Below are 9,398 nucleotides of genomic sequence, written 5' to 3' on the forward strand. Positions count from 1 at the left end.
GGCTTTAATTCTGGTAAAGAATTAAAAGAAAAGTCTGTTATCAACCAGATTAACTTTTCCTTGAAAAGATCATCTCGTGTACCTACTAGTTCTCTGCAAAAGCACGGTGGAGAGCAAGTAAGCCATGCTTTTGTTATTGAATAGCTCTTATCTTTTGTTTGTAGTAGGTGGGTACAGTCAAACTGTCATTGTTCTGAAGAAAAACTGCATTCTTCCTGCTCCCAGCAGTGAAACACAAAAAAAACATCTGACGGCCTGCTCCAAAAACTTAGAAGTTTCTGACTGAATTCCTAATGTTTAGCTTCTGAGGTTTTGCTGTGTATCATTTTTTCCCTTAAATACTAACTTAGAGACAAATACGTTCATGTTACGTATGTGACAGAGTTTGAAGTAAAATCTATTATCTCTTCTTTCCCTATTTCTGAAAGAGGAAAGCAGTATCTTGTGGATCTAAAGCAAAATAGGGAACAAATACATTCTTCAAAGAAAACAAATATGACTTTATGGAAATATCATCATCAAAACTGGCAAAAATTCAGAAGAGAACAGAAGGCATCCAAAAGTTCCTTGACTTTCCTTCCAGTCCTAGCCTGGAAGCCAAATTTAAAATGAGTTTGAGTTATTAGATAGTTTTATCTAGATATGCATTAGTTGACAAGCATTAAATACTCAGAGTTGTTTCACTTTTTACCTGATTGTCTCCTAAGGGAGAACACATATTGTATATGCATTAAAAACAGATTAGTTTTATTTTAGAAAGAAAGAGGGGAAAGTAAAAGAGGAGAACCCGTTGGACTGCAATAAAATAATGATATGGGAGAAGAGTTGATTCTAGATTAGAAAAGAAGCTTAAAAGATTGTTTCTTTGCTTTACAACTTATTTTGCAGATTTGAAATTTAAAATAGCCAATGTTAAATAAGAACCTAAGGCGGTATATCAGGGATAAACAATGCAATTCTTTTCGTGTCTATTTCCTACAGTTGGTTGTAGAACTGCTCTCTGAGTTGTGAGGATCAGAGCAGAATGAGTTAATCCAGAATGAGATTAAAACCATCGCTGTATTGTATTTGCTGTTAGTTGGACACAGGCATTCTTCCCTTTCAGTCAAACAAGGGACATCGCCAGCCACGAAGCAAGAGTTTTGATCATTGAGGTATGTATTAAAGACTTCTGAGCTCTAGGAATAACTGTACAACATTTAATCTACACCTGATTTCCTGAAATTAATCTGAAAGTAATTATGAAGTGGTTGTTGAACATAGTGTTTAAGATATCCATTCCCTAGGACATTAGTTCTTAGTTATCGTTCCAGCTTTCGTTCATTTAATAATGCTGTGTGAACAAAGAATGGCTTACATGTGATGAACACAAAGACAACTTAAATGAAGCTTATTTGTCAGCAGAATACGGCACTGGGGAGTGTCTGTATATTGGGACAGGAAAAAAAAAACCTGAAATTTTACAACAGAACTGTGAAAGGCTTTGCTTTAAACAAAATTAAGCTATATCCTTACTCTACATCTGGTGGTCACAGAATTTAGAACACTGCTAGTACTTGGCCATGGTCGGTCAGAGCACAAGAAAGCACCATGTAAAGTGTTTGAAGAAACATTGGCTCATTCTGCACTTTGCTACTCCTCTCTTGTTGCTGGCCCGTGCTGAGGTTGGATATGATGCCAATAAATGATTGTTCCAGAAGACAGGTGGAGATCCAGAAAAGAAAACAGCGAGCCATTCTGGTTATCTGCAACACAATTTGAACCTAGGCTTTTCTGGAACTTAGATGCAACTTCCAGACTTCCCTATACCATAATGGTAGTCTCGTGACCAGTACTGTTGAAGTCAATAGAAAGTAAATCATCTTGCAGAAAACAGCTTAGCACACCAGTAGCTTTCACTGGAATGGCTTTGGACAGCATTTTTCATCTGCATTTCCACCTTGCACTACAGTGACAATGGAGAACAAAGAGAAAGTGTCACGTGATATGATACTGAAAAATGGGCCTTTGTCAACATGATTATTTAAATTCTATGTTTCACAGTGCAAAATTTCACAATTAATGTCTTGCCTTCTTTTTCCTACCTCTCCATACTCAATAAAAGAACGTTTAGCACATTCTGCAGCCCAGTTAGTGGACCAGACCAAAATATGCATGTAACAAAAATAAGCAATTCCACATTTAGTCATACCAGTGATAGGCTTTAACTTTGCATTTATCTAAAAAGATTTATTTGTTGACTGATAGCATTAGTTTTGTGCATGCTTTTGCTATCTTTGCTCATACCCGAGGAACAAAGCTAAAGGAGATGTTTGGCATTTATTATCCAAACAGGGAGAGACTTGAAGCAAGAATAGTACTAAACAGACAAAAATGGGGAAAGTGAGGGGATCTCTGCATGTTTCCTGTTTCAAACAAGTTGCACCACTTCTTCATCAGTTTAAACAATATACATATTTAAGAAGTCTATTGCAAGTGAATGCTTTATTAACAGTAGCACAAACACTAATCACGGAATCATTAAGGCCCACTAAACCTCACAGCTACCCTTTTCTGTGACTGCACCACCTCCTGGGCAGCCTGCTCCAATATCTCACCACTCTTTCCAAGAATAAGTTTCTAATATCCAATGTAAACCTCCCCTGGCACAACTTACGGCCATCATCTCTCACCTTGTCTCTGTCACCTGGGAAAAAAGGCCACCCCCCACCTTGCAACAGCCTCCTTTCAGGGGCTGTAAAGAGTGATAAGGTCTCCCCTGAGCCTCCTCAAGACTGAACCATCCCAGTTCTCTCTGTCCAGAATGCCATATTCTTGCCACTGTTCCACCCAGAGTATTTCATTTGAATTTTTCTCAAACCACAGAGATCAGATACTCATGATTGCAACACAGTGGTCTTCTGGAACAGGGTTCAACTACTTAGTTTAGATTTAATTGTACAAGTGCTGTAGCAGATTTTGTATAGACTTAATTCATAAAGAGAGAAAGAGGTAACAGTCATAGATGAATTTGTTCTTGCACTATCCATCAGATCATTGCATTACTCCTTTATTGTTATTTTTTAATCAAGATAAAGATTTTGGAAGTATTTTAATCCAAGCTATGAAGTTGCAGGCATCGGAAAAGTCATAAATAATTTCAGAAGTAATTAAAGAGAGTAGATAGCTAGAACTAGTTGTACTGTTGTGCAGTATTCTGCCTCTTCCCTGCTTTGGTGCACAGTAGATTCTTAAAAACAAAAACCCTCTCTTTCATTTCAGAAAGCATGGCTATTTGCAGTATTACATCAGTGTGATCTGCTCAGTTAGCACTACTGTAAATTCTAGTTTGTGTTGCCAGTAGTTTGGCAATTACTGTTTCCTGCTTTATTGTTATACAGCGCAATTGAACTCCACTGCTTTTCATTTATGATCCAGCTTGGGATATCAGCTGACACAGAAATGAATGTCCTAACCTCAAATCCAGTGGCTTAAAAGATACCTCCCTAACACTCATTGCCAAGATGAAGCTCAGAGATTACTGTTCTATGGAAGCAAACAGGGTCTGTTTTTGCAGGCAACCACCACCACAAAAAAAAAAAAAAAAAAAAAAAAAAAAAAAAAAAAAAAGACAAAGCATAGCAGCTGGGAATCACAGTTAATGTTTTTTTTTTTTACAATTATGTTGAAAAGCAAGATGCTAGAAATAATGCTGCAATATTTATAAAAGCAGCTCTTTAAGTGGTGTCTTAACAGCTCTACATTAAAATTTGTAAGAATTCATTAAGTAACGTCTGTGAAAGGATACCAGTCAGATTTCTCAGTGTAGTTAGGTATCTAACAGATTCTGTGATAAACTACTGGTGTGGGTATCCTCTGCTTTTCTGTCACAGATTTAGAAGTTCTCCATTACTTTGCTAAGATAATTATCTAAGAACAAGATCACTCTGCTGAGCATATTTTTAATTTATCTCCAGACTGGAGAGAATTCCTGACAAACTCCATCTAGCTTTTACATTGGTTTAATAAGAACAGGGGAGGAATATCAATCTTGAGGAAGTACAGGGAGGAGTTTCTATGTAAAGAACTACTTAAGGGGAGATTTAACAGATAATTACAGAGAGAAATAAGTTATTACTGCCATCTTGCCACCTTCCACCCCCCACTTCTCTTAGTTTTGTTTTTTTAAAAATTCAGGATGTGTAACACAAAGCAATTAAGATTTTCATACCGTGCAGGCTATACCAGTCTGTAACACTGAGCTGTGCTAGCTATGATGTCATACTTCTAGAATATCATGCTTGTTTTCCAAGCTTTTTTCTCTAAAGAAAGTATATTACAGAATGAAGATACAAAATAAAGCTATTTACTTAACATTTTTAATCTTCGTAACTAGAAGCTTCCTTTGTATTTGCACATAAACACTACCCATCTTTTCTGCTTCATTCAGCTCTTCCCTCCCACTTTGTTTTGGAGGCAGGTCAACAGGCAAAACACACAGGAGAACTGCATGTACAGAACAGAAGTGGCTCCAATTCTGCATTTCCTACTGAGCGAGCACACCTAGCACAAAGTACATGGTATTAATATCACCTATTGTTTAAAACCCAGTACCTCTTTCATTAAAAGTTCACTACTTTTGGTTGGATAACTACTTCAGTACTCATATACTAAGCTTCTCTAACAGCTTGGGAAAGAAGAGAGTTCTCCTCACCACACATACATACATACACACACACACACACACACACACACACACACACACACACACACACAAATCCAAAAACCACCCACACTCAACATCTCCTGGAAATTCTGAAGTTTTGTGGGATACAATACAAGCATAAAATGGACAAGATTAATGATCTGGGATGAAGCAGCTAAAAACCTCATGATCCTGTATTCCGGTACAGTCTCAGTTATCTGACCATCAGCTATTGCAAATTCCCTTTTTTCCCCCAAAGTCTGAATCACATCCTCTGACATCTACTGAAGTACATTAACAGTGACACTGATTATTTGAAAGCTCTCCTATCCAAACAGATTTGGGATCCTTACTATTGTGCTAGCTGAGTCTCCTCTCTGTGGCAGTAAGCCCCTGGCTAAATGCCACTCTGTCTCAGCCATTCACTTGTCATGTGCAGCACTCGTCAGCCTTTTCTCCTTTGCACCACATCAGTCTATGTAAGGACTCTGAATATTATTTGTGTACTGTTTATACAAACTTCTGCTAAGTAAAGCCTTCCCATAGAAGTTTGAAGAAGCATAATGAACTAAGGTTAAAAGAAAGCAGATTTCCTCAAGTTTTTAGGTGCACTGTGCCAGGGGTGGGAAGTACTTCTCATTTGAAATTAGTCTCACCTAGAAAATACAGCCTAGATAATTAAAATTGAAAGAAGTCACAGAACTAGACAACAAGGAAAAGGTTTTCTATTTCTCTTTTCCACGTTCAGATTTTGACAAAGAAAACAAAAGCACTGCTGCGTAATTTAAGATCTCCTTAAAATATCAACACTGCTCAGGTGTAGCCTTGTTTTCAATAAGCAAATGTGAAGATTTCAACTATTAAAACACCAGCCTATTCATAGATCAATATAGTTTAATTTGTTAAATTAAGACCTGGTTGACCACTTCGCCAGACCCTAGTAAGAGCTGTACTCAAACAAAAGTAAGGACAAATTGCTCAAGTGGCAGGGAAACCAAGTATTGGGGTTTGGAGGAGGGAGATCAAGTGCTCGGATCAAGCTCAGGTCATGTCGAGCAGGCAGGAGCCAAGTAGTAAATGTGAAACGTCTGTCCACATCCTGAAGAGCCAGCAATTGCCTCTTGTTACATGTATGGAAAGTTTAAGTGGTAGCTAAGTGCCAAAAACTATGGAAGCACAAAATATCCCCTAACTCCCTAGAAGGATGATCCCCTCGGAAACTGGACAGAAAACTCACTCATGAAAATAAATAGTCAGGAGTTTGTTAATAGAAAAATAAGGAAAGTTCCAGGCTACAGCAAGTTACAGACGCACACATTCACTGTACACTTCACATGCATCACAGCCACAGGAGCACTTTTCAAAGGCATTCTGTACTAGCATTATATCAATTAATTTATCTCAAAGCTACCTGATGTTTCCCTCTGCTGGGCATGCACACATTCTCTGCTCCCTGTCACAGGGAGGAAGGGTCCTTGTGTGTGCTGCTCAGTGTGCACAGAGCTCGGCCTTCTGACGGCTGTCAGGAAGCTGTCTGCTGAGTTTAAGGAGCAACAGAGCAAATGAGACAACACTCCACATGGGAAGTTGTCAGAAGAGCTATCAGAAACAAAATAATTAAGAAAAAATGGACACTGTTTCTTAATGGGTCTAGTGCGCTCTATAACAAGAGCCTGAAGATAGGGCCAAGACATTGCCTACCAAAGCCTGCTTTACGGATACATGTCAAAGTGCAGTCCTTTCCATCACAAGCATAAAGGAAAAAGGAAGATTCATCTCTGTTACAAAGTCACAAAGATAAATAATGGTTACATATTATCCACGCATGCATGCATTTCCTTTGTGTGCTTTGCTACAGTGTTCTTGTAGGTAAATACCCCTGAAATAGAGCAGATGTTTGTTATCCTTTATTTTGTTGACAAATTGAATAAAACAGTTGAGTACACATATGCTGGTGACACAGGTTGTCTAGGAGTGCTTTAGGTCTTGCTGATCAGGAAACGAAGGCTGCCAAATAGGTCAGAGATTCACTTATCCATCTGCTGTAAGCTAGCAAACCTACTGGCTGTCGTGATCCTTAGAGAAGGAAACTGTGAGATTTCAGTGATTTTGCTTAGCAAGCAGTCTGAAGTCCTCCTTTGCCTTCTAATCGTGTATTAGTTTTATTGAATTAAAGAACAACACAAGAAGCAAGCCTGTCATTCACATTTAGGAGTGGGGTGGAGGGGAGGAAATCCATAACACCAGATGGGTTGTAGATAAAGTTTGGTTTGGTTGTTGCTGTTGTTTTTATATATTTTTCTTAATATTACTCTATCCAGGAATGTAATATGGCATTACACTACTGTTAAGCTATCCTCCTACTGATAAGAATGCAACTGTTACATTTTAAGAGAAGGTTGGGAATCGCAAAATAAAAAATAAAAGCACAAACATCCACCTTAAGCTTATTGGTCAACAGCTCTCCTCACCTGATGCAAAGCAAAATAAAACCATATTTTCATAAGAGGACAGAAAAGGATTTCAGCAGTAGACTCAATTAAAAAAGCAGTGAATTAAGAACCAAACATTTAGATGTTAAAACTGAATACCGTAAGGAAAACTGAATCTCTACAGGTACAAACGTGTCTAAGTCTTTCACTTCAGGAAGTTACTTTCTCGTGAACATGGATAACATTTACATTATAAAAAGTTAAATACAGAGGAGAATCTTTCCTATCAAGAAGGCTTAGGGTTCCAGTCTTACAACTTCCAAAAGCCATGGTTAAAATACCTTCCCAAAACAGGGATTTTCACCACCAGACCCTCTCAGGGGAGCCTTGGTTTATATTTCTTTTTTCTACTGTGGTATTTTAGGTTTGGTCCTTTACAATTCTCAGAACATTTTGGCATTGCGTGCATCACTGAAGACATCTCCATATAAGGGAATTTACTCAAACAATATAGGCAAACTACAGAACATAGATGTCAGATGGTAACTCTGTCAAGGCTAGATCTGGCCCCATGTTTCAGTTTGTACTACGTGCAAGAAGGGAGCAAATTTAATTTTCTTGCTGTTGATTTTGGAGTGCTTGTAAATGCCAGCCTCTTAGGTAGAGTTAATGACTACCAAGAAAATGTTTTCTTCCACAGTTTGCTCTAGAGGAAAGAGGAGTGGGCTACAAACATCTCATAGCACCTGTAATTGTTCTACAAGGCAAACAAGTCCCAGGTGGGATGAGAACAGTGTGTTAAAACAGACACAGCCATACAGTGTGCCGTGCTTCATTACAGCACAGAGGTCAGGACTTCACGCCCCTTGAGATTCTCCAAAATAGTTACAATCAGCTGTATGAATACAGCACTGTTTTAAATAGATCTTTGAGGTCAGCAGATGTTATATAACTTACCAGTGATTGTTTTCAAAAGGAATCCTGTAAATGAAAGGTGAAGGACAGTTCTGGATACTGACAGAGTTCACCACTACCTGTTCTGTAGAGTTCTTATTGGGCAGTTTTTAATGCTTGCCACTGCATGCTGTTGTGAACAGGAATCCACCAGCAAGATGTGAGCCTTGCTGCAGTCACCAGCTGTATCTATCCTGCAGCACTTTTAGTAACTTCAAACTCCCTCCTCAATTAATCCGGCAAAAATTTCAGTAAGCAACTGCACCTCCAGCACTGTGGGACAGGACAGGCTATTTGACAACACCAGGACTGAGAGGGGACAGGACAGCCCAGGAGAGTCGCCACCAAGTTCAGGGGGACTGCAGTTGGTCTTAGTACCTTTCTTTTCAATTAAGCACATCAGAGGGAAGCAGGAGCACAGCCTTGTCCATTGCCTCACCAGGTCAGAACTCGCTCAGTATTTTTTCCCCTCAATGCTCGAAGAGGAACAGTTGTGACTCAGAGATCTTAAGGAGTTTCTTCCCTTCCTTAAAGCATTGAGTTACTAGAAAATATTCTTTAGCCAGCTCACAATCTGTTACCTGCAGATCAGCAAGCTCCACCAGTCGTACAGCAGCACAGCCCTCTATTGCCTTCACCAAAGCGCACAGCTCCTGCTGCAGCACTCCCAACCCATGCAGCTCCCAAGCAGGGTCACTCCCACCCAGGAAGAACCCAGTTCTCCAGGTAGTCTCCAGATAGAACCATGCTCTCTTCCCAAGGACTTTCTCCCCCAGCCCTATGGCTGACAGCACCCTCTCCCAGCAAAGGGCTCTGCTCTCCCCAGGATGAAACCCACCAGAAGAGCCAAACTGGCAAATGAACTTCTTCCATGCTGTGTGGCTCTACCCAGCAACCTCCGTCCTTCAGAGAAATCATCCAGCTCCTCCCCAGCTGAGCCTGATAATTAAACCCAGGCACTTCATCAGGATCAGATGGGTAGGAAAGAGAAGATCCCTCCCAGGCCAGGCCCGGTTACAGAGTTGCCCCATTAATGGCCTCTGCCACTGAGCCGAGTGCAAATAGAAATGTGTATTTGATAGTTTTCCATTGAGCCACATTAATTCCATAGATTATGGTGGAATTACACAAGGGATAATTTAGGCTTGGGAAGTTTAATAGGACTACACATATGCTTACAATAATTCATGCGCAAGAATGTTTGCAAGATTATAGTCCATGTTTCCAAGAAAACAGATTGTGTCTCCTTGTGGCTCATTTCTGCCGGTTTCCAGCTGAAGTCATCAGCACACGTTTATGATATTACATGTGGTTGCTGAAGAAGTTAT

This window comes from Phasianus colchicus, chromosome 9 (assembly GCF_987193195.1).
Source record: "Phasianus colchicus chromosome 9, bPhaCol1.hap1.1, whole genome shotgun sequence".
NCBI lineage: Eukaryota > Metazoa > Chordata > Aves > Galliformes > Phasianidae > Phasianus > Phasianus colchicus.